Source organism: Heloderma suspectum, chromosome 4 (genome assembly GCF_057233095.1).
Source record: "Heloderma suspectum isolate Gila_16-S chromosome 4, 16-S_ref, whole genome shotgun sequence".
In the NCBI taxonomy this organism is placed as follows: Eukaryota; Metazoa; Chordata; class Lepidosauria; order Squamata; family Helodermatidae; genus Heloderma; species Heloderma suspectum.
Window position 1 is genome coordinate 138,630,768 of NC_139461.1, and position 26,138 is coordinate 138,656,905.

A 26,138-nucleotide genomic window follows, 5' to 3' on the forward strand; every position below is an offset into this window, starting at 1 on the left:
TTTCCATAACTTTGCTATTGTGCCGCTTTACACCAACCTCTCTCTCTCTCTGTCTCTCTCTCCCCGCCCCCGTCCATATTAGGCATTGATATCCACTTTATTAATCTGTAAAACAGGTTCTCAAAGTATCTTATACGAGTTTAAAATGCACAGTAAAACATAAATAAAAAGAAAAATACACCAGTCCACAGCAGGAACAACCCAGCAAATACTTCTAGGTAAGAGAGGCCTGTCTAAATAGAAAGACTGTAACCAGCCTGTGAAAAGCTGCCATTGGCCTGGCTTGGTGGGGACCCTTAGCCTGGGAATTAGAAAAAGAGGACCACACTACTGAGACCTTGTTCCTTGTAGCCACCTGCCAGCCTCAGGCACCGGGAGCATTAAGTAGATACCCCCCACCCCACCCCATGATCTCAAAGCATGCAAGATACATATGGGAAGAGGCAGTAATGATTCATTAGTTTGGTTCATAATACGACTTGTTGGGTCTGCGCTTTAGGCTGCAACCCTATACCCACTTACCGCATTGAACTCAGTGGGATGCATTTCCGAGTAAATACATAGAAGACTGCACTGTTAGCCTCACTGTATTATCACACTATTTTGGATATACATGCTACCATTTAAATTTTCCATTTGCTTCTTTGTAGATATTAGGGATTTTTTTTACATTGCAAGATAATATCAGAGACGTGCTGTTTCCCTCCTGAACTCTCAAATTATAGCCAAATCTAATATTGACGGTCAGCTAATTTCATAACAGATTATCTTAACATTTCTATTGAAAATCGAAAATGTCTTCAGAGATTTTTTTTGTGTGTGATTCTATGGGTTAAATCCAATGTCACGCTAGCGGAAGTCTTCTAAGGTGACAGGACTTTCTCCCTTTCTCCTCCCCGCATCATTCATCTGCATCATCCAAATGTCTGCTCTGGAGGGTTTCCCAGCAATCCAGAGCAATCCAGGGTGGGGGTGTGTGGGGGGACACGCCCACCTCCTGATTCCTCTGATGGAAGCGTTTCTGTCAGTGGAATGACATCTTTTGATCCAACCTTGAATTTCCTTGCTACTTTTTCTGTCTGCACATAACCACACAGGATCGTCTATTGGCCCGAGGTGATCTGAGGTAGTGGATCTCTGAATTAGGGGAAACAGTTGCAGTCCTAGATCCTGGACTTAACTGCATTCCCTGTTACATACCGTTGATGCTTTTGGCTGAGATAAATTATATACTCAGTTTGAGAGAGAAATTGCAACTTGAAATGGAAGAAATGGGGTTGTGGTACGGAATGGGAGAGAAGCATGCATACGGAGAATAGACAAAATTACAGTAGTGCCCGTTACTTGTGATAGTTAATTCTTCTGGTGGTTAACACCTGTTGTATATTTTTTAACTCGCAGTCTGCTGTTGATTTTTGCTTTTTCTTCTGACGGCCATGTAAGACAAATGTTAAAAATGCAGTTATGTAATCCAGGTCCCTATCTCAAAGGAGGTATGTAATTCAGGAGTATAAAGTAGGTGAATTAGACTTATCTGAGCCAAATGGTAGCAGCTTGGGATTGTTCTTGTGAAATAATGAGACTACCAATGACATCTGCTTTTTCTTGAAGAAAAATGATCTCTTCCGGGAGGAAAAGAGTGTCTGTGTACCACTCGGGCCGTTTAATAATGCCACCATTTATGGCTTTGGGATTTAAAAACAAAACAATTTAATTGATGAGAAAAGTAACAAACAGGCAAGGTTTGAAGTAGTTTTTTGTTTTGTTTTTTCAAAATGTATTTCACATTCCCAACTATGTTACTTGCAGGCAATTAAAAGACTTTAAGCAGGTGTAACATCCCAACAATACTTCAGGAATCTAAATAGGGATTGTAGCACACGGTAAAGATTTAGTAAATACTTTTCTAGTCCAAAATCAATGCCATCGATTGCCATTAAAGCAGCAAGCTGAAACAATGAAGAGGCTTCTAATTTTCAGGCTCCTGGTGGAGCCAGCTCTATCTCGGTTTCTTCCTCCTCCCAGTTAAGAGCATCATTAAACGGTAAGAGCAAACAGCATATTGAGAGGCCAAGTGTTTTATTAATTCATCATCAGAATTATCTCAGTGCATTAATATTAATAGCTTCAAATTGGATTTCATTTAGAAGGTGAAATAAATACGCTGATAGTAAAAGCTTGCAGACCTCGGGAATCTTAAGGCACGGCCACTTAACACAGAGCAAGACTCGAAAATAGATTTGATAAGTCGTGCTGACTTCCTTGAGCAGAGGGACACCTTATGGATAGGGTTTCGGACAGCTTTGAAGATCACAGGAAATTTTAACTTTCCAAGGAGGTGTCCCAGCCCCCTTCAAGTGATGATGTGGCAGAATGAAATGACAACAGTGTTGTGTTCCCCACCTTCACTGTATGTATGTATGTATGTATGTATGTATATACTCTGCTTGTGTATTTCCTATTTACTTAGTCTTTGTGATGTGGGTTGAAACCTGATATTCTTCAAGAACTCGCAAGCTAAGACTGCAATCCTATACCCATTTACCTTCATTGGAATCAATTGGACTTAGTTCTGAGTAAACATGTACAGGATTGCAGTGTTAGTGTGCTAACAAATCAGCTGTCCTTTGATAGATGGGTGCGGTCATGGGGTGTGAGTGTGTGTAAGAAGAGACTCTGTGCTGCAGAGATTCAGGGGATGGGGTCTCTGTTGGTGAAGACCAAGCCACCCAAGGTCAAGGATGGTGGGACAGATTCCCCCTTCCCTCCAGCAACATTATCCACAAGCGTAGCACTTTACTTTTCCCTGTATGAGTGAATGGCAGCCATTATGTGTATAAAGTAAAGAGGAGCAAGTGGGACACATTTGGTGTGGGTACTAAATCTGCTCCCTGTTCCTAAGGGCTCCAGTATATGGGATGAGCGGCCTGTTCTTTCCCCACTCAGTTGTGTATCCAGCTGCAGTCCATTTGGTTGGTTCTATTGAATTAATGAGGGCCATTGTATACTGAGACAGTTTTACTTACATACCCCACCTTCAGTGGTGTAATGGTACATTTTGAACTGCAGGCGCTCCTCATGACAGTCTCCATAGCCACGCCCCCAAGGAGAGTCCAAAAATCCAGCCACCTGTGTTGTACCATATCAACAAGCCATTTCTAACAGTTTTCATTTCAACCAGGAGCAGGTCTTTTGTAAAGCTAATGGATCTTAATTGCCCATTCAATACCAGGCCACTTTGCATTACAGCAGGGAATAATATATTGCTGCTGCTAGGGAGGGCGCAGACGTCCGACTGGCTCCCGGAGTCCGTCAGGCTCCCCGCCACCCGCCTCCTTGGACCATACCTGCCGAGCCTCTGGCCTCGCTCACCCCTGCTTGTGCCCTCTTGGACATCCACCACACTCACCCATACCTGTCTGCAAGCGCCCATCATTTTGCCGCACTTAATTAAAAATGTACATATTTAAATATGTGCACATTTGGGCTGGAAAAGGCTGATCTGTGTAATATTAGAAGCATAAATGGCCCATTTGTGCCTCTAATATTGTGTATTTCAAGCTTTTCCAGCCCAAATTTGCGCACATTTAAATTTGCACATTTTTAATTACCTCCTTTTTCTGTAAAAATAAGCTTGGCAAAATGGTGGGTGCCAACTGGACAGAATCCAGGGTGAGTGCAGATGGCTTGGCGAGCTTGTGGGGGCTTGAGCGTGGTTCTGGGGGGGGGCTTGAGCAGGGGCGATGCTTCAGTGGGCGCCTGCCGATACCAGATGGGAGTGGGTTCATCCATCCCTAATTGTTGCTGGGAAAATTCATTTCCCCAAGCTACTGTGAGGATTATAGCTAAGCTGGGAGGGAACAGGGAAGTCTGAGAGGGTGGGGAGAAATATTATGTCAGTGTCCCTGTTAATAAAAAAAAGTGTTGGTACTGTGTTCCTGTGAGCCCTGGCTCCACTACAACACTGCTCAGCTCTTCATCTGCACGGTCCACCCTGGTCCCATTTCCTGAGTGCAGCTTGCTTTCACTGTAGGCTTTTTCTGCTTCATTTACAGGAATCATCCTGTTCACATTGAGCAACGGACCCAACACTAATTTTGTCTTCCTGTCTCTAGCATAGTTGCCCAACAACTTGCTGCTTCTTTCATTGCTTTTGCATCTCTCCCATCTAGGAGAAGCACAAACCCTCCCTCCGCTGAGGAGCTATGGGAGTTGTATTCTGGATATGTTGAACTGGACTGGAAGGTTGCAATCTAAGCATGCTTCCTAGGAAGAAGGTTCCACTGAAACCAATGGAAGCTACTTCGAATTAAATGTTTTTAGTAGGAATGTCAGAGAATTTCTCCACGAATCTCGGGGAGGCTGAATGCCAGTGCATTCTGCCCCCCAAAATTGGTGGAGAAACGGTCTGCCCCCCCCGGGACAGGACTTACCTTGTGTGAATGTCCCTGGCGGCAGCGGCTCCGGCGGTGGTTCGGTGGCGGTTCGGTGGCGGTTTGGCGGCGGCAGCGGCCAGTCTTCCGACCGGCTGCCACCACCGCCATTTCCAAGTTAAAAAACAAACAAACAAACAAACAAATGTGATCACAGCTAGATTTTTAAAAAAACACCGTGATAGGCTACGTAAATGTTTACGTAGCCTATCACAGCTGAGTGGAAAAAAACAACAACAACCGCACGTACGCAAATGGCGGCGCCCATGGCCACTGCCATTTGCGTTCCTTATTTTGGCACGTGTAGTCTACGTAAACATTTATGTAGACTACAGCAAAAATAAGGGCAACGCAAATAGCGTTGCCCTTATTTTCGCTGTAGTCTATGTAAACGTTTATGTAGACTACACGTGCCAAAATAAGGAATGCAAATGGCGGCGCCCATGGGCGCCGCCATTTGCGTACGCGCGGTTCCCCCCCCCCACTCAGCCGTGATAGGCTACGTAAACATTTACGTAGCCTATCACGGCTGACTGCAGGGACGCAAACGGCTGTGGCTACAGCTGCCGCCATTTGCGTCCCGGCAGGACAGGAGGATTCGCGGCTGGAGGGTTGGGGCGCCTCCCCCTGGCCAGAATTTTGGGGTGGGGGGATGGGGCGCCTCCCCCCAGCCAGAATTTCGGGGGGGAGGGATGGGGCGCCTCCCCCCCCAGCCAGAATTTCGGGGGGAGGGACGGAGCGCCTCCCCCCTACCGCGAAAGCATCGGGTTCAGGTAAGGGACTTTCGTACATCCCTAGTTAGGCTTGAGTTAGTGGCATTTTAAGTGGTTGCAAATCTTGAAGGACTAAATCTAAAGTTTCCAGAATGCTAGTTCCCCAAATGATGTCATTAGGAACATGACAAAGTGGACTCCCTGACCCCTTGTGAGACCCCTCTTCCTTTTTCCCAAAGCGCATATTTTGGCAGCAGCAATGTGGGTGGAAGAAAGGGTAGGGTGCTCCTTTGTCCTTCGTTAGATTCTAAGGCACTACCAATAGCAACTTCCCAGTACAAAGATATCTGGGCAATGCAGTTTGCCAAGACTTCTGCATCCAGGGCTGGCATCAGCCACCAGCATAGTTGGGCACCTCTCAAGGGCCTAGGGGCAAAGAAGGGCCTGTCTCTGCCCCTGTTGTCATTGGGTTCCCCATCCAGAGATGGGTGCCCTTGCTGCCCCTGCCATCAGAGCCATGATGCAGTGCTGCTTCTGCTTGCTGCTACTGCCAGTCGCTCATAGAGACATACACTATGGTGGGATGTGGGATAGGGCCTTCTCTACTTGGCCCCTCGGTTGTGGAATGCCATCCCCTTGGAGGCCTGATTGGTGCAGACACTGGTTTCATTTCGGAACCAAGTTAAAGCAGGGCTTTTTCCCAAAGCCTTTGAGGGCTAATTGGATTCCCTGAGTTTGTGCACTGAACTGTTTTATTGTTTTAGATTTTAAATTGGCATTAGCTAGCTTAATAATTTAATATGTTTTTAGCTATCTGAATTATTTACTTATTGTTTTACACTGTGTAAATTGATTTTATCTGTACACTGCCCTGAGATCCTAACGATATGGGGCAGGATACAAATGTTTTAAATAAATAATAAATAAATAAATGTCGCCTCCACCTTCTGGCAGATGTGGTTTTCCCAATGGAGCCAGGTAGTTGTACTTACTATGGGTTGTGCTGGTGCTTGGCCTCGTTCTGGAGCAGGTAGTCACTGTGTTAGATTCCCCAAGAGGCAATGGAAGAACAGGCCCCCAAGGCTGTGATGGCGGCAGGAGTGGCAGCAGCACCATCTTGGCAGAGGTACCATGATTAGGTTCCACTGTATCCTTATTGAGGCCTGGCAAAGTGTACTTCCCAGGTATCTTTGCACTGGGTAGTTCTTTCTTATTGGTAAAGCTTTAGGACCTTACTGACAAGAACCCCTTTGTGCTGCTCCTCAGGGCTAACAAAAGTTAAGTTTGCAGGAAAGGGGCAACTTAAAATAGGGCCAAGTTTATTTATGAGCTAAGCTGAGATCCAAAAGGATTGTGGCTTGGGTTACAATAAGCTCAGTATTTCTAACCCCAGTTTCTGAAATTGTCCTCCATCCCCATTGCAACAGTACTCCGAAGGGCAGACTATTCCCAGAAGGAGCTGAAGCAGCTGGCTATATGTCAGATGGCTGGGACAACTGGCCAGTGGATGCAAGTGAGTGAGTTAGGGTATCCATGTGTCTTCTGTTACAGAGGATGGTCCTCTATTTGTAGGGCTGCCAGAGGACTGTCCTCCATTTTGAAGGTGTTCTCTGTTTGAAGGCCTGTCCAGTCCAAGTCCAGTATAAAGAGAAAGAACCATCAGAAGGGAGAGCTGGGCCTTGAATTTGCCCATCAACAGCACCTGGGCAGTTGACTGAATGAGGCACACAGGTCACAGTCTTCCACACTCTCATGAGATGGGCTGTATTTCTGTTCAACATATAATATTTTTTTCTAAAATTGCATCTCTTCTTTTAAATCAGCATGTGCAAATTGGCGGTATCTTTTGTCCTTTCTTTTGACATTTCCTCTTTTTTGGCAATTCATACGTGGCCATCCAAGAGGGCATGGTTTTGTCTTATCAGAAATGGCTGAGTATGTTGCAGCATGCCTGGAATGAGGCTACTCTGGGAGGTGGATGGTGTGGCTGCAAAATGCCCTTTGCATTCCAGTCTCCCTAAGCATAAAGAGCTGGATTGTGTCCACAACTGATGAAAAGAAAAAAAAAGTAAAAGGTTTATGGTTTGAAGACGGAAGAAGCTTGAAGAAATAAAGTATAGAAAGCTGGTGACAGAAAGGCTATGACGTGGTTTGTGCAGGAAAAGTCATTACTGGGAGGGGTGTGTGTGATGTTTGTATTTGTTTTTAATGGAAAACTTCAAATAGGAATGTAACAGGCTGTGAACGAAAAGGAAACTGATTCAGGGTGGGAATAAGTGGTTATCTCTCAATGTGAAAAGAAATTAAATAATCGGCTGACCAATGACACATTCACAAAATAGTGCAATGTTTCTTAATCTACTGGAGAAGGATGGAAAGTAGTTCTGAGAGGGCACAGTGGAGGGAGCTCCATGGGGGCTTTGCAAAGCCAGGTGAATTGGCTGCTCAGTGGCAGACAGTATTCGTTGTTGACAAAAGCAAAGTAATGCCCATTTGAAAGAATCATTTGAACTAATCTCATGCATTGGTGGGTTCTAAATTAACTGTAACAACTCTGGGAAAAAGCTCTAGGCATAATTGGATAACTCAATGAAAACAAGAGGCAGCCAAAGAAAACAGTCTTTAGGAAGGTATAGACAGAGACTATTATGCATACAGAATGGAAACAAAGAGTTATGGAAAGACTGTTGAATGTATTACATGCCGGAAAAGGCTGACTCCAAACAACAAGACATGAATTTTTTACTTGACTCAAGTCCTAATTTTCAACTGAGGTGGGTGATATTAAGGAGATGTGATGGATGCCCAGTGCAGAGATGGCAAATTATTCACCAAGAGAGCTTTAGAATTAAGGTGTCATTGAAAATACACATGGAACAGGCCAGATAAAAGTAGCACAAGGCAGAAAGAAAAAAGAACTGTCTTAGGTGTTTGTTTAAAGAGCTTTGGCTATTGGGCAGAATAAAAATGTAATAAATAAATACATTTTTAAAAATGTATTAGCTGCCCTTCAGCTGAGGCTCTCAGAGTGGCTCACAAAAAGTGTTTCGTCACCATTCATTTGCTTCAGTGATTCAAAGCTCAGAAGTGCACAAAGTGTGCATAGGAGGCCATTATTAAGCTAGTAAGGCTGCTTATTTTTATTTATTTATTTATTTCATTTCTATACCGCCCAATAGCCGAAGCTCTCTTTTTTGGCGGCTCCTGCTGATTTTAAATGTTTTATTTAAACCTCCGGCACAGTTGCCAGACAGAAAATGAGATAAAGTGAGCTTTTCCCACCTACATTTGCCCCATCCCATTAATCTAATTTGTTTACATTTGTAAACTATGTTTGCATTTTAAAAATGTGACCAGTTTGCACATGCATACATTGCTCACATGTGCAGAGGGAAGCCCAGAGGCAGGTGTGTGCATGAAATTTAAGATGGCTGCCACCAGCTGCTTCCTCCTCCTGGAGATGGTGGATAGTGATAGGGAGGAGAATCCTGGCTGGCTGGCTGAGTCCCACTGTGCAATGAGAGTGAGCAGTGGTGACGAGGAAGCTGCACCGGTGATGGGGAGCGAATAGGGATGGGAGAATGGCAACCCGCATTCCGCATGAACATTGTTGAATACACAGGGATTCAAACCCAGACTTTTAAGAGATAAGCACTCAAAGCCCTCGGCCTGGACCGATCAAACTTTCAGTTCCACTTCCTCCTCCATTTTATTTTCATGTATTATTTATTTACAACAATTAAAACCATAAAATATGAAACAATAAAATACAGTTGATAAATACAATATAAAAGTTTAAAAATTAAAACTACAATATGAAAATAAAATAATCAAACAGAAGCTAGCAGCACATTTATTAAAATACAGTACCAGATAGAAATAAACTGAAAAAAAATGCCTGAATGAAAAGTTTTTCGACCTGGCACCAAAATGAGCACAATGTAGGCACCAAGGGAACCTCTCTGGGAAGCACATTCCACAGCTGAGGTGCCACCATAGAAAAGGCCTCCTAGAAACCACTCACCTCACTTCCTTTAGCAGGGGCTCTTGAAGGAGGTCTGCTGTAACTGATCTTAGGGTCTGGGCAGGTGTATATGGGAGCCTGGCCCCAAGTTGCTTAGAGCATTGAATGTTGGTACCAGCACTTTGAATTGGGCCAGAAATAGACTGGCAGCCAGCGCAGATAAAAGAGTACTGCCATAATATGACCACATTGGCCAGTCCTTGTTAATAGTCTTGCTGCCTTATTTTGGACCAGCTGAAGTTTCCAGACCATTTTCAAAGGCAGCCCCATTTATAATGCCTTACAGTAATCCAGATGAGCCGTTATCAGAGCATGGATAATTGTAGCTAGGCTATCTCTGTCCAGATAAGGATGTAGTTGGTATATTAGCCTAAGCTGATAAAAGGTGCTCTGTGCCACTGAGTCCACCTGTGCCTCGAGTGGCAGACAGTTCTGGATCTGAGTGCACCCCGAAACTACCAACCTATCCTTTAGGGGGAATCCAACGCCCTCCAGAACAGGTTGAACATCACTTAGCCAGGCAGACGAACCACCCACTAACAGTGCCTCCATCTTGTCTGGGTTGCGTCTCAGTGTTAACTGTGGTTTGTTAAAGCAAGCCAGCTTCATAATCAACAGTTTGATGTTAGCTTGTTTAAACAAACCCTTGTTAAGGTTAAATGCAGTTTTTTCAAACTTCAAGTTCTTTTTTACCCGTTTATGAAGATGTTTGCAAATGTGGGTAAGCAGTTGACAAAAAACCAAACGGCACGAAATTCTTCCCCATCCCTGGCAGCGAGTGGTGGCAGGGAGGAGGACTACGGCTGGCTGGCAGGTGTGTATGCTAGGCAATGGAAGCAGCCACTGCTGAGGAGTTCAGTCGTAGTCTTGGGCCTAGGAGGTGGGGATGGGCAGTAGTCACATTGGCAGCTTCATGTACAGTTAGACAGCTTTGTGCACAGAGTCTTAGGCAGCCTTCCCCAACCTAGCACCCTCCATATGTGTTGGACTACAACTTCCATGATCCCAAGCCAGCGTGGCCCTGATGGTCAGGGGTGATGGGAGTTGTAGTCCATTAAAACTGCAGGGTGCCAGATTGGGAAGGTTAGTCTCAGTTAAGTCTTGCAAGCCAGTTGCTGTCCTTACTTCTCTCCTCCAGTGTGGATGTGTGTGTATAAATTTGGGGGAATGTTTGTCAAAGGGCACTGACAACCGGGGTGCTTATGTCTGTGGTTTCTAGTTCTCTTCTACAGATGCACAGATGGCGCTTAGCGTTCACCCTCTGTAAGACGTGCACATGTTTTCTAGAGTGTTTTTGACATGCTTAAATTCTTGATCATATAATGTACCTGACCTGTAGTCTGCAGCTTTGCTTTCTTGAGTTATCCGCTCTGCATGTCGGTAATTTCTTACACTCTGATTGTGAAATGGTTGTAGTGTGCATTAGGTTATGATGTGTGAAGCCTGCTGACTGCTGATATCATGTGTGGATGTATTGCTGATGGCAGGGGTCCTCCATGTGGGCTCGGTCCAGGTCCCATATTTTTAAAAATTTCAAATGCTGACAACGTTAACCTGTACAGCGCGTGACCCACTATGTGGTGTGCAACCTGGCAACCTTGTAAGGTAGCCTACCTGGGCACACTAAAATTTTTGCTGCCTGCCTGAAACATGGTTTACCACAGATCTTAGAAAATGTTATAAAAATGTATTCTTGCCACATTTTTAAACTCTTAGTTTGATTATATAGTTAGTTGTTGTATATATATATTCAAAATGCTAGGTATCTTAGTAAACTGATAACATTTGAAAATCTAGGTAAAAGATCATAGCATTTATTTATTCAAATATGAAACTGCAATTGTGTGAGAGAGGAAAACTGGATAATATTTGCACCTGTAACACTCATCATTTTATGGGAACATTCTTTTGCATCTGGGCTGTCTAGAATTCTAGAATTGATGCTTATGTTTTTACATTTAATTTGTATTAAGAAGAAAATCTAATAAGGAGTAAATTAAAAAAAAATGAGATCAAGAAGCGACCATGACTTCTGCCAATGTTCAGATAAAAGGAATGTTAATGTATTGTTGTTTTGGACAGTGTCTAATCAACCTAATGAACTTGTGCCATTGTATGCCAAGTTAAATAACGTTATTTAAAAATGGACATGACCTGTGTGTGGGAGGGGATGTTCCATAGGGTGTTGCTGAGCTTCTTCCGTTCTCCTGTGCTGGGCATGCTTAGTGCCAGGTAAACCTACAAGGAGCTCAGCAATTACTTTGCATGGGAAGCCTGTTCACAGGGGTGGGGCATCTCAGACCCAGGGACCAAATCGTGCCCTCCTGGGGTCCTAATCTGGCCTTGAAGCATTCCCCAGGTGGCCCCACCCCTTTCCCCCAACCACTGATTGGAATGTGGCCCCTGAGAGCTTGTCTGAAATTGGATTCGATCCTTGGGTTGAAAGAGGTTCCCCAACCCTGGCCTATATATTAGTGATAAACATTTTCTGAGCATTTATCCTTATGTTGCCAAAATGGCACCATCCATGCAAAAAGAGGAGGTATCAGCAATTACAAATATATATATGAGTGAAAGCTGCCAAAACAGCTCAATGAAGCCCCCCCCCCCGTGTGTGTGTGTGTGTGTGTGTGTGTGTGTAATGGAGGCTCCTGGAAAAGGGCATGGCTGGCTGGTACCCTGAGCAAGAGCATTCTAAACTGCAATGTTTGCTTGCAGCCCCCACTTGTCTATTTTCTAATTCTCAATTCACAGCTCTCCCCAGTCACAATTACCCTCCTCATTTTGCAAAGCAAAGAAAACTCAGCAAATTGGCTCTTGTTGAGCTCTCCCTTAGTTGTTTTGGCGAAGACACTATAAAGAACCAACTGCCTTGTAGGCTTTAGCTGTGAATCCCATGCTCTGATCTGCTCCTGCAACTTCACAGTATTTGAACTTTCTGTTTCCTGGGGCACCACAAAGAACCTTTTGCTCCTTTTTACTCTTGAAATAAAAAGCAGTGTTCCTTATGAATTTTTAACATGGCACACTTCTTTTCCCTCCCTCTCCTGCCATCTCTGTCAGGCAAGTCACGTCAGTGTCTGGACACTTGCATGTGAAGCTCGGAGCATGACTGCCTCCATTTGTAAACAAGTGTAAACAACATGAGCACATTAGTGTCACTTCCCAGCAAATTCAGTTTTAAGAAATTACAAATGTATGTACTATGGAGCAGTTTGACAAAGCTGTATCAGGATAAATTATTCATAGTAATCTTTCTCAAAACCTGACATTTTGGAAAGTTTTCCACTTTGTGCATCATAAAATTGTAATGCAGGTTGTGAATGTGGTGTTTGGGGAAGGGGGTGGGGGAGAAGCAAGAGTGAAAGGAAGGGGAAAAACCCCTCAATGTCATTGGTCTTTTGCTTTCGAAGAATCTTTGTTTTTTGAAAGCGGCTTCTTTTCAACATCAAGAGATTTTATTTTGTGTCACTGGTGCACAATATCGACTTAAAGGCAACCTATTTTCCTCTTTTATTACAAAGTTTCAAGTTTATATTAGTGTGTGTGGTCAGAGGCAATAATAAGTGTCAAGCTTGGCTTATAAAATCGTTCCTAGGCCTTTTAACCTTCAGCAGAGCTCTGAATAAGTGAGTGAGTCTATGGATGCTGACATTTATGGCAAAGCAGAAAATAGATGTCTATTGATGGGGCTGTATCTCTGATCATAGTTCATATCCCCTTTCAGCAATGGAGTTAACATTATCTAGCTGATGTCAGGCGCCATGATGATCGCTGCCAAGAGAAGGGCAGATGGTCCCAGGCCTCCTTTGCTGGTGATGACTGTTTTGTGGATATGATCAGCATAACTCAATTGCTACCAGTGCTAAGAACCAAACCATGCATCAAGAATCATTGCGTGGCACAGCCCTGTTGGGACTGCAACACTTCATGCTGTGTGTATGGGGCGGGGTCTCACGTGTAAGAGAACTCCCGGCACTTGGGAAAATTAGCACTTCATGGAGTAAGGTTGTAGCAGCCATCCCCAGTCTGGGTCCCTCCAGATGTTGCTTACAGTTCTTATCATACCCAGCCTGTGGCTAGTTGTCAGGGATGATGCCAGTTGGAGGCAACAACATCTGTGCTAATCCAGCAGTCGCAGTAGAATGCATCCAGAAAGCACGAGGTTAGAGAAGTTTGCACTGAACCATACTTTAGTGTCACATCCAAACATAGTCACAGAGTTAATCTATACTACAGAAAAAACATTGTATTCCATTGTCTCAACATTCTGCCGCTATTCAGATGTTTAATTTCATTTCTATACCGCCCAATAGCCGAGTCCCCCCCACTCCACGTGTGAGAAGGGAAAGCTGACACTAGTCCATTGCCCCTACCTCTAGTCTCCCATCCCGGCAGCCCCTCTGATGCTAGAGGGATGACTTTTGCAGTGGTTCTGCATAATCAGGTTTCTAAATCGTGCAGGAAGCCTTCTTGAGTAGAAAAGGATCCCTGCTGCAGAGGTTACACCAGTGTGTGGGGAACGTCTGAACAGGGCTACTGTCACACAGTGATTAAGAAATAGAACCTAGGGCAGACCTATGGAGACATACGGTGGCCATGTGTTCTACTTTACAGAGGACAGTCCTCTCTTTGAAGGTGTCCTCTCTTTGGAGAGGTGTCCACTCCACGTCTGGTTTATTTGTAGCTTGGGGCTTCTCCTGGAGACATCATTGTCACTTGAGACTCAGGTGGCAACAAAGGATGGCAACAAAGGAGAGTGCCTCCTTAGTGGTAGCCCCCCGACTGTGGAATGATATCCCCACCTGGCACCAAACAGTGACCCAGTTTGCACAATCACTGCAGCCCACTGTGGCTAATTTAAGCCAGGGTGGGTTGGGGCACATGCCAGTGGCCATTTTGAATATTAAAACCGCAGAAGGTGGTTGCTGCAGCTTATTGTGATGTCTGAACCAATGCAGTGTTGGTTGTTGGTGTGGTTAACAAACCACCCACAAACCATGAGCTGTTTTAGGGTTGTGTGGGTGGTTTGTTAACTACGCCAACAACCCACCCTATGCTGGATTTGGACATTACGATAAGCCATGGTGACTGCCCGCCAAGGCTTGAATATTCAAAATGGCCACCAGCACGCATGCATAACCCACTGTGGTTTAAATAAGCCACAGCAGGCCGTGGCAATTATGCGAACTGGCCCATTGTCATCTTTACTCCCAGGCATTTGATGGGATTTTAATGGAAGTTATTTTTTTCAGATCCTGCTGTCATACTGTAACTGTTTTTTAGCTGTCTTAAATTGTTTTTACATTTTGTATGCTAAGGTATTTTATATTATGTTTTTGTTTTGCAATTTGCAAACTGCCCAGAGAACTTTGGCTATTGGGTGGGACAGAAATAAATAAAAAAAATAAATGCATTTAAATCAAAGAATCATAAGAAGTGCGGGGCAGCGGGAAGTGCAAGGGCCTTAAAATTGCCCATCAACAATTAACACTTGGACAACAGCTGATTGAGCAAGACACACAAGCCACCTGGTCACAATCTTCCTTGCTCTGGCAAGATGTATTGTATTTCTACTGAAATTAGTGATTATTTCTAAACTTGCACCTATACATGTAGATTGGCATATGCAAATGTCATGCAGTTCTGTGAGCTCCTTTGTCATTTTTTTTTTTTTGGCATGAGTAGCCACCCTATGCAGACAGGGCTAGCATGACTGTTGGGGGCTCCCTTATGGGACAAAATATCTCCTCCTCTCTGCCTGGTTTGTGTGGCAGAGGGAAGAGACACATTTGGGAAAGCAGGCCTGGCTCCACCCTTGATCTGCATGAGGCAATGGATTCAACAATGGATGGTAGGGTGGAATGTGGAAGTGGAGACTGGAGACAGGGACTTGGGGAAAATGACTGAGGCTCCCCATTCTTCTCTCTCTCCTACCAGCCAGTAATAGTAATAATAGAGCCAGTGTGGTGTAGTGGCGAGAGTGCTGGACTGAGAGTCGGGAGATCCGGGTTCTAGTCCTGGCTCGGCCGTGGAAGCTCACTGGGTGACTTTGGGCCAGTCACAGACACTCAGCCCAACCCACCTCACGGGGCTGTTGTTGCAAGGATAAAATGGAGAGGAGGAGGATTATGTATGCTGCCTTGGGTTCCTTAAGGAGGGGAAAAGGCAGGAAAATAAATAAATAAATAAATAAATAAATAAATGCGACCACCACCACCAGGCAGAAAGCAGCCCACCAGCTCTGCATTATGGTGGTTTGCCAATGCCAGGTGCTTGACAGCCCCCCCCACTTTTTTTTTATCACAAGCAGCAGATAAAAGGGGTTTATCAATCTCCTGGTATGACATCATTATGGACGCTGTGTGTGTGTGTGTGTGTGTGTGTGTGTGAACGAGGGTGGGGAAGGAGTGAATTTAAATTTGTGGCTCACAAACTGTGAAGCCCTGATATTGGTTATGGTGGGCAAGTCTTTCCTGAGAAATAAGATTTTAAGAAAGAAGCATATTTTAAAGTAAATGGAAGTAATAGCAAAGCAACTGATGTTGGCCCGTTTGGACTATGGTTTCCTGATTATGGTTTGTGTGTGTGCATGTGTGTGTGTGGGGGGGTGGGTGGGCTGGGGGGAATTATTGATGAGTGTCACTGGAATGGGGCCATCTAAGTAGTGAGCATTACTTATATAGATAATGATGATGATGATGATGATGATAGATAGATAGATAGATAGATAGATAATTTATTACGATCCAAGATCAGTGCAGCTCACATAGGCTAATTGTCCATTTTAACTGTGGGTTGCAAAATATTAAATAAATATTTGTTTCATTTGTTAAATGGTGTCAGATTTGTTTCAAGGCTTTGTGCTGATACAATATTATTGGTAGCTGTAGAGTTGAGTCTTACTTAGACCCAGACAGTTCAGGTATTTATTTATATATTTATCTGCAGTGGGAGTTAGGCTGCTTAACACTCATGCATCCGTCTTTTAAGGTGTAACTCTTGGTTTAGAATTGGTTTACCCTAAGGCTCAGGGTGGCTTATACTTTACAAGTTTACATTTAAGACAAAGAGCAGGCTGCTTGCTTTTTCGGATTGGCTGTGACAAGGATGAATGTTTGTCCTTAAATCCCACCTTTTCCATGAGCCCTTTGGCTTACCCCTTTAATCCTCCTTACTATTTATTATTTTATTTATTTATTTATTAAATTTATTAATCGCCCATCTGGCTGGTCACCCAGCCACTCTGGGCGATAATAAAACAGTTTAAAACAATAAAATTCTACAATAAAAACATTTTCTAAAATACCCTAACCCACCCCAAATGCCTGCCTGAACAACCACGTTTTTAATGCACGACGGAAGCTCATTAAAGAGGGGGCATGACGGAGTTCCCTAGGGAGGGAGTTCCACAGAGTGGGGGCCACCACAGAAAAGGCCCTCTCCCTCGTCCCCAGTGACCAATCTAGCTGTCCTGGTTGATGGGACAGAGAGAAGGCCATCCGAGGCTGATCTTGTTAAGTGGCCTGTCTGGTGCTGCTGGAGGCGCTCCTTAAGATATGCTGGGCTGGAACCATATAGGGTTTTAAAGGTCAAAACCAACACCTTGAATTTGGCCCGGAAAACAACTGGTAACCAGTGCAACTCCTTCAGCACTGGAGTGATGTGATCTCGCCAGCGACTGCCTTTAATCAGGCAAGCCGCTGCGTTCTGTACCAGCTGCAGTTTCCAAACCGTCTTCAAGGGTAACCCCACGTAGAGCGCATTACAGTAGTCTAAACGAGAGGAAACCAGGGTATGTACTACTGATGGGAGCAGATGGTCAGGAAGGAAGGGGCGCAGCCGCCGTATCAGATGGAGTTGATACAGCGCTGTCTGGCTCACAGCTGACACCTGAGCCTCCATGGACAGCTGGGAGTCCAAAATGACCCCCAGGCTGCGGACCTGGTCTTTCAAGGGTAGCCGTACCCCATTCAACACCAGGTCAACATCCCCCAGCCTCTTCTTGTTTCCCACCAAAAGTACCTCGGTCTTGTCAGGGTTCAGCTTCAGCTTATTCCTCCCCATCCAGCCACTCACCGTCTCCAGACATTTGGACAGGGATTCTACGGCCAACCTTGGTGAAGATTTGAATGAGAGGTAGAGCTGCATGTCATCTGCATATTGATGACACTGCACCCCAAACCTCCTGATGATAGCCCCCAGCGGCTTCACATAGATGTTAAATAGCATCGGGGAGAGGATGGAACCCTGTGGCCCTCCACAAGTAAGTGGCCACGGGTCCGAAACCTCCTCTCCCAGTGCTACCCTCTGGTACCTGCCAGAGAGGAAGGACCGGAACCACCGCAATACGGTGTCTCCAATGCCCAACCCCTCCAGGCGGTCCAGGAGGATACCGTGGTCAACGGTATCAAAAGCCGCTGAGAGGTCGAGGAGAACAAGGAAGGAGCATTCACCCCTATCCAGAGCTATAATCTAGGGGTGTATGAAATCCCACTTACCTGGCTCCGCTGGGTTCCGCAGGTGGGGGGAGGTGATCCGTTCCCCCCCCCCCGGAATCCTTGACGGGGGGGGAGGTGATCGTTCCTCCCCCCCCGGAATCCTACCCGGCTGGCTCCGCTCCGTGGCCAGGTCGCGGAGCCGCCGGCTGGGCCAACCCGCAGCGGGGCCTCCAGTTGTTGCCGGGCTGCTGCGGACGCAAATGGCGTCCTGTGTAGGGGATGCCATTTGCGTCCCTACACCGGCCCGTAATAGGCTACATAAATATTTACATAGCCTATCACGGCTAAAGCAGGGATGCAAATGGCTGCTATTTGCTTCTTCATTATTGCTGTGATAGGCTATGTAAATACTTACGTAGCCTATCACAGCTAACACAGGGATGCCATTTGAGTCCCTGCAGAGGCCTTGATAGGCTATGTAAATATTTACATAGCCTATCACGGCAAAAAGGGGAACGCAAATGGTGACTATGGAGTTGCCTCAGAGCGGATCCGGCCGGGGAGAATTTCGGGGGGAGGGACGGAGCGCCTCCCCCCCACCGTGGATGTCCCTGGACAAAACCAGGTAAGTGTTTCGTACATCCCTACCCAGAGCAAAGCAAGCGGGTGGAGTGGGGTGGTGGTAATCAAATCATCCCTTGCTTACCCCTGGCACCTGGTGGTCCTCATAGGAATCCTGCCTTGTATATTAGAGTTCCTGGTTGAAGTTTCGAAATGTGACTTTTATTGGCTAATGTAAAAATGTTGTGACACTACTACTACTACTATTTACATTTCTATACCTCCCCATAGCCAAAGCTCTCTAGGCGGTTTACAGAAGTTAAAACATTAAAATAGAATATAAAGTTGTCCCCAACCAGTTGTGTCCGACTCTAGGGTGCGGTGCTCATCCCCGTTTCTAAGCTGAAGAGCCAGCGCTGTCCGAAGATGCTTCCGTGGGCATGTGGCCGGCATGACTGAACACCGAGGTGTTTTATAAACATTTACGTAAAAACATATAGACAATATATACAAACAACATATAACTAAAAACAACTTTGAACTAAAAACATTGTTTTAAAAATCCAACAATAAATCACAGCTTAAAAACAGTATACAAAAGTCTGCAAAAGGAACGAGAGTTCCAAAAAGGGAAGGCCTCCTGGATTAACAGAGTCTTTTAATGCCTGCTTAAAAACTTTCAACGAGGTCAGTAGGCACATTTCAACTAGGGATGTACGGACTGTGTAAAATCTGCTCTGTCTGTGTTTCGTGGACTGTCGGGTGCCTTTTGTTCTGTCGTCCCCTCACAGACAGATGCAATTTTTTTTCCTGCCATGCAGAAGAAATACGCAAATAATTACGTAAATATTTACTTAAGTGTTTATATAATCTACCTTTGTACGTAACATTTAGCACAGCAGTCCCCAACCTTTTTGGCACCAGGGACCGGTCTTGTGGAAGACAATTTTTCCATGGACCGAGGGGGGCGGGATGGTTTCGCTGGTGGACTTCTAGCTGCTGGGACGCAAATGGTGTCCACGTAGGGGATGCCATTTACGTCCCTGTTCTTTGCAATAATAGGCTATGTAAAGATTTACATAGCCTATTATTTACAAAGATTTACATAGCCTATTATTTGAAGAACAGGGACGCAAATGGCGTCTGCTATGCAGACGCCATTTGCGTCCCAGCGGCCAGAAGTCCGCCGGCGGCCAGCCAGCAGCTCTGTGGACTCACTGCGGAGCAGAGCCGGCTGGGGCCAGTGAGGATTCCGGGGGGGGAGGGACAGATTGCCTCCCCCCCCGCAGACCCAAGTAAAGGGGGTTTCGTACACCCCTACTGCGGCCTGGTTCCTAACAGGCCACGGACTGGTACCGGTCCATGGCCCAGGGGTTGGGGACCCCTGATCTAGCATATTGTCCCCCATTCCATTCAACATTTCCTTGACAGAAACTTACGTATTTTCCTACAAATTTATATGTGTAAATTTCATGAAAGTAAAAAAAAACATCCGAAAGTCCATGGACTCCACGCAGCCTTAGGGGGTCGCTCCGCAGCAGATTCCACAGGTCGAATTCTTAGAAATCTGAGCTCCTTTTAATCCATCTCGAATTTCTCCAGCATCCCTAATTTCAACTGGCAGGTCATTACACAACTGCGGCAAAGGAAAAGGTCCTGTTGCGTGTAACTGCCAGTCTCACATTAGGCAGCCTCAGCAGAGAGCCCTCAGAGGACCCGAGGTGGATGGCTGGGACGTAGGGGAGGAGGTGCTCCCTAAGGTACCTTGGACCTAGACCATGTAAGGCTTTAAAGGTAAGAACCAGCACTTTATGTTTTGCTCGGAATCAAATTGGCAGCCAGTGTAAAGATTATAGTTTGATTGGTTCCCCAAAGTTGATTCTCCACGCCCCTCACCCACTCCCAGTTTATTTGCAATGGATGGCATAATTGTTTCTGTATAATACAGGATCAGATGAGTATACTTTGGGCTCTGTGTAACAGCCACGCCTCCCCTCCTTTTCCCAAATGGCAGTCCATAACAGGGTCAGGTTCCTGCCCTCTGACCCCATTTTCCTTCACATTCAGCCCCACAGGGAGCCTTAACCACCACCCTCAGAGGTTTTTTTCCCATCCGCACTTCTGCAACCCCCCGCACTTCTGCTTATTAGAACAGCTCCTTCTGTCTTCCAAATTCCATATTGTGTAAACACCCACCCTTTCTTCTTGGCTTGGGAGCAGGGGAGGTGTGGCCAAGGCTGGAGAGATGGAGGGGGAAGAACTGTGCCTTGAAAGACAAATACATGGAAGTGAGGCAGCCTAATTCCCCTTGGCAGCAGTATCCCGACAAGTGACAGGGGGCAAGGCTTTGACGTTCCATATGAAAGGTAGCGAACGCTCCCTTTGGAGTCAAGCAGAATTGTGTGCTGGGGATCTGAAACCGCTGGCTGAATTCCAGGATCACTGGAGGTGCTTCCAGACTAGGCTTCTATCATGCAGTTGCCCTGCCTCATCCATGGAATTTTACAGGGGGTCCGGATATTGTCTTCCCTTGATAATGCTCCCATGTTTTCCCACTGCTTATTCCGTCTTCTTACCACAGAAAATCCGTCAAGGAGGCAAAGATGAAATAGCTTTACAATGTCTTTTGATCGGTAGTGCTAGAAGCCCCCTGGAAGCCCCCGCAAAAAGAACCACTCCTGCCCACTGAGTCCCTTTACTCCTTTGCTCTCTTACTCTTATTCTTTCCCTAAGCTTCCCACTGCCACCTCTCCACTACCTGGCCACTCCAGGGACCACGTCCTGAAAGATGCTACAGCTTTCATCTCTCCTGGAGCACAGCTGTCAGCCCAGAACTTTATAACCAGCGCCTGTTTAAACTGGAATCTGAATTAACCGTGGACCTCCTATATAAAACATCCTCTAAAAAGCCAGATTTGGCTTCACACCAGAGATTGCACCAATAGTTTTTACACAAATACTAAAAAACGTGCCTGTCTTCCATTTACTGCCAATGCAAATGTCACTAATGGAATGTAAATAAAGACAAGAAAACTAGCTGCAGACACTGACTCATTATGCATTTCCGATGCGGCCATTGGTGCTGAACGTATCGCTCATGTAGTGCTTACTGGATAAGTGAGAACGCTACGTTCTCCCACTGAATGCGTTCCTTCAAAGGTCAGAGAGAGGAATGCCGGAGAAACTAGGTTGAAACTACAAGTGGCATTATGTTTGCTCTAAGGCCAAGTGGTCTGAATTAAGTAATGAACAGAAGAATATAAAGAATTAGGAATATAAGAACATATTTATTCATTCATTCATTTGCAATATTTATATACCACTCCATATCTAGAACAGATTTCAGAGTGGTGAACACAAAAGATAAAACAGTAAAAGAATAAAAAGATTCAAACACCACATTAAAATTATACTTTTTAAAAAACAATGAAAATAAAAACCGTAACTGGTCAATTAAGGAATGCCTCCTGGAACAGCGATGTTTTCAGGAGGTGCCAGAAACAATGCAGTGTTGGTGCCTGCCTGACCTCCAAGGAAAGGCAGCCACCATGCTGAAGGCTCTTCTCTGGGTGGACTCCAGTCAGGCCATGGGTCCATGTGGAACCACCAGGAGCAAGCCCTCCGATGACCTCAGTGACTGGGCAGGTTGATAAAGGAGAAGGCACTCTCCTGGGTATCCTGGTCTCAAGTTGTTTAGGGCTTTGTTCACTAGGAGTAGAACCTTAAACCTGGCCTGGTAGTGAATAGCTAGCGCAGTTCCCTCAGCAAAGGAGCTGCACACTGAAAAGGGGCAGCTCCTGACAACAGCCGAGTTGCTGCATCCTGCACTAGCTGCAGCTTCCAGAGCAGCCTTAAAGACAGCCCCACATAGAGCTCATTGCAGTAATCCAGCCTTGAGGTAACTAGTCTCTATACCACTGTGGCCAAGCTATCCAGGAGAGGCCATAGTTGGCAAACCAGCCGAAGCTGGTAAAAGGATCTCCGAGCTGCCATGGCCACTTGGGCTTCTAGTGACAGTGATGGAACTAGGAGTACTCCTGAACTACAGTCCTGATCTTTCAGAGGGAGCGCAACCCCATCCAGAACAGGCAATGAGTCTGTTTCCTGGACTCGGGAACCACTCACCCACAGGCTTCTGTCTTGCCAGGATTCAGTTTTAGTTTATTTGCCCTCATCGAGCCCATTACTGAGTTCAGGCACTGGTCCAGTACTTGCACAGCCTCTCCTCATTCAGATGTCACAGGGAGAGAGAGCTGTGTGTCATCAGCATACTGATAGCACTTGGCTCCAAATCCCCTAATGACCACTCCCAGTGGCTTCATACAGATGTTAAATCTGTATCCCTTCTACACCCTTTCTCTAGCTGTCATGTAGCTGGTAGCTCTTCCACTGTGCCCTCCTGTCTTGTAGAGATGTATGGAAGTCACTTACCTTTTCAAAGGGTGGCATTCACGGTGGGGGGGAGGTGCTCCGTCCCTCCCCCCGAAATTCTCTCCAGCTGGCTCCGCTCTGCAGAGAGTCCACGGAGCCGCCGGCCAGGGCCACCCGCGGCCGGACATCCGGCCGCTGGGCAGCCTGCAGGAACACAAATGGAGGCTGCCGTAGCTGCCGCCATTTGCATCCCTGTATTTTGCCATGAAAGGCTACATAAATATTTACGTAGCCTATCACGGCTTAACTAAGGGAACACAAATGGTGGCGGCTATGGCAGCCGCCATTTGCGTTCCCCCCTTTTTTTTTGCCGTTTTAGCCTACGTAAATATTTACGTAGGCTATTACGGCAAAAAAAAAAAAAAAAGGGAACACAAATGGCATAGTGGCCGCCATTTGTGTTCCTTTTTTTTTTTTGGCCGTAATAGCCTACGTAAATATTTATGTAGGCTAAAATGGCAAAAAGAAGGGGAACACAAATGGCGGCCGCCGTAGCCGCCGCCATTTGCGTATGCTTTTTTGTTTTGTTTTGTTTTGGCTTGCCGAGATAGGCTACGTAAATACTTACGTAGCCTATCACGGCAAAGAGCAGGACGCAAATGGCAGCCGCGGCAGCCGGTTGAAAGACCAGCTGCCACTGCCGGAGCCGCCGCTGGAGCCGCCGCTGCTGCCGGAGTCCCAGGTAAGTTTCGTTCCGGGGCTATTCTGCGAGGTGGCGGGAGTCCGTTCCGCCACGGGTTTCGGGGGGGCCGAATGCCAGTGCATTCGGCCTCACTGAAATCCGTGGCGGAATTCTCTGCCATCCCTACCTTTTTGCATTGCACTTTGAGGACAAAATCGCTTGTCTCCGCAGCAACCTTGATGCTGTTGTTAGTGCAGTACCAGTTGAGGTGTCTGATGCCACCATTTGCCCGATCTTGTAGGATCAGTTCCAGTTGTTATGGCCTGATGATGTGGACAAGATGCTTGCAATAATGTGACTGATCACGTGCCCTCTTGATCCCTGTTCCTCCTGGCTAATACAAGCTAGCTGAGGGCGTATGACTGGGTGGGTCCAGGGAGTGATAAATGCTTCCCTATGGGAAGGAGTGGTCCCTGCTGTACTTAAGGAGGCAGTAGTGCGACGACTCCTGGAGAAGCCCACTCTGGACCCAATGGTATTAGATAACTACCACCCAGTCTCAAAAAACCCTTTTCTAGGGAAGGTACTTGAGAGGGTCGCGGCGGACCAGCTGCAGGAACTCTTGGAGGATACTGATTATCTAGACCTACTTCAATCTGGGTTTTGTCCTGGTTATGGAACTGAATCAGCCTTGGTCGCCCTGATGGATGACCTTTATTGAGAGAGGGACAGGGGGAGTGCAACCCTGTTAATTCTGCTCGATCTCTCATCGGCTTTTGATACCATTGACCATGGTATCCTCCTGGATTGACTCTGTTGGATGGGTATTGGAGGCACTGTGCTACAGTGGTTCTGGTCCTACCTACAGGGCTGATTTCAGACAGTAACGTTGGGTGACTATTCCTTGGCCCCTTGGCAATTGAGCTATGGGGTGCTGTAGGGTACCATTTTGTCCCCAGTGTTGTTTAACATCTATATGAAGCCGCTAGGAGCGGTCATTAGGGCATTTAGAGCTAAATGCCACCAGTATGCTGATGACACGCAGCTCTATCTCCCTGTGACATCTGAATCAGGAGAGGCTGTGCAAGTCCTGAATCGGTGCCTAGACTCAGTAATGGGCTGGATGAGGGCCAATAAACTGAAGCTGAATCCTGGCAAGATGGAAGCCCTGTGGGTGAGTGGTTCCTGGGTCCAGGAGATTGCCTGCTCATTGCCTGCTCTGGATGAGGTTGCACTCCCTCTGAAAGATCAGGTCCATAGTCTGGGGGTACTCCTAGATCTATCATTGTCGCTGGAGACCCAAGTGGTCGCGGTGGCTTGGAGTGCCTTTTACCAGCTTCAACTGGTTCACCAGCTATGGCTTGTCTTAGACAGGGATAGCTTGACCACAGTGGAACAGGCATTAGTAACCTCAAGATTGGATTACTGCAATGTGCTTTATGTGGGGCTGCCCTTAATGCTGGCCCGGAAGCTGGACCTAGCGCAGAATGCAGGAGCTCGGCTGTTGTCAGGAGCTGCCCCTTTTCAGCATGTAACTCCTTTGTTGAGGGAACTGCACTGGCTGCCTATTCGCTACTGGGCCAGGTTTAAGGTATTAGTACTAGTGTACAAAACCCTAAACAACTTGGGACCAGGATACCTGAGCACCTCCTTCCCTACCAACGTGCCCGGTCACTGAGGTCATCAGAGGGCATGTTCCTGGTGGTTCCACATGGACCTATGGCCTGGTTGGAGTCCACCAGGAGAAGAGCCTTCAGTGTGGTGGCCCCCTTCCTGTGGAATTCCCTGCCTTTAGAGGTCAGGCAGGGGCCAACATTGTATTCCCTCCGGTGCCTCCTGAAGACATTGTTATTCCAAGAGGCCTTCCTTGCACGACCAGCCGTGGTGTGTTAATTCCACGTTGTTGGGGCTTGTCTTCTTAATAGGGATGTCAGATAATTCTGCCACGGATCTTGGTGGTGGAATGTCCTGCCCCCCCGCCCTGGAGATCACCTCCTCCCCTCTGCAGATGCCCTGTACTGGAATGGGGTAAGTAATTTGTACACCCCTAGTCCAGACTCCAGAGTGGGCTTCTTCAGGAGTGATCGCACTACTGCCTCCTTAAGGACAGCAGGGACCACTCCTTCTTGAAGGGAAGCATTCACCACCCCCTGGAACCACCCAGTCATACCCCCTTCGCTAGCTTTGATTAACCAGGAAGGGCAAGGATCGAGAGGGCATCTGGTCAGTCACATATACAGTATAAGGAAGCTGCCTTATACTGAGTCAGACCATTCGTCAATCTAGGCCAGTATTGTCAACACTGCCTGGGAGCAGTTCTCCAGGGTTTCAGGCAGGATTCCTCTCTAGCTCTACCTTGAGCTGCCAGGGATTGAACCTGGGACCTTCTACATGCAAAGCAGGGGCTCTTCCACTGGTGGTTTGGTGATTTCCCGTCTTTGGTGCAGTCCCCACCCCCATTCCAAAAGGTTTAAATGCCTCTCCTAAGACTTAGTTATTGGCTGTAAGAGCTTCCAGGTAAAATATGCTGGTGTTTTCGGCCCTGCCCCCTTTGCCTTTGGCTCTGCCCAACACTGGAATGTGCCCCCTGAGAGCTTCTCTGAAATTGAATTTGGCCCTTGGGTTCTATACCTCTTCTCTACAGTATTTGGGCTCTTATTCCACCCATAATGGTGGACACTTTGCTAGACATAGAAAGTGCAGTTCTTGGGTTCTACCTATTTGTCACACTCCAGGGTCACACTCTAAGATGACAAGAAAAACGGAATCTGGGCTGAAGTTACGCAGATAGGATAGGAGTAGGCTTCTTTCTCAATGTTTTCCATGAAACACTTTGAGGAGGCCACTGTGGTGTGGGCAGAAAGTTTCTCCTTCTGTTACTAGGTGGCCTGCCATCTACTGAGATTAGGGATG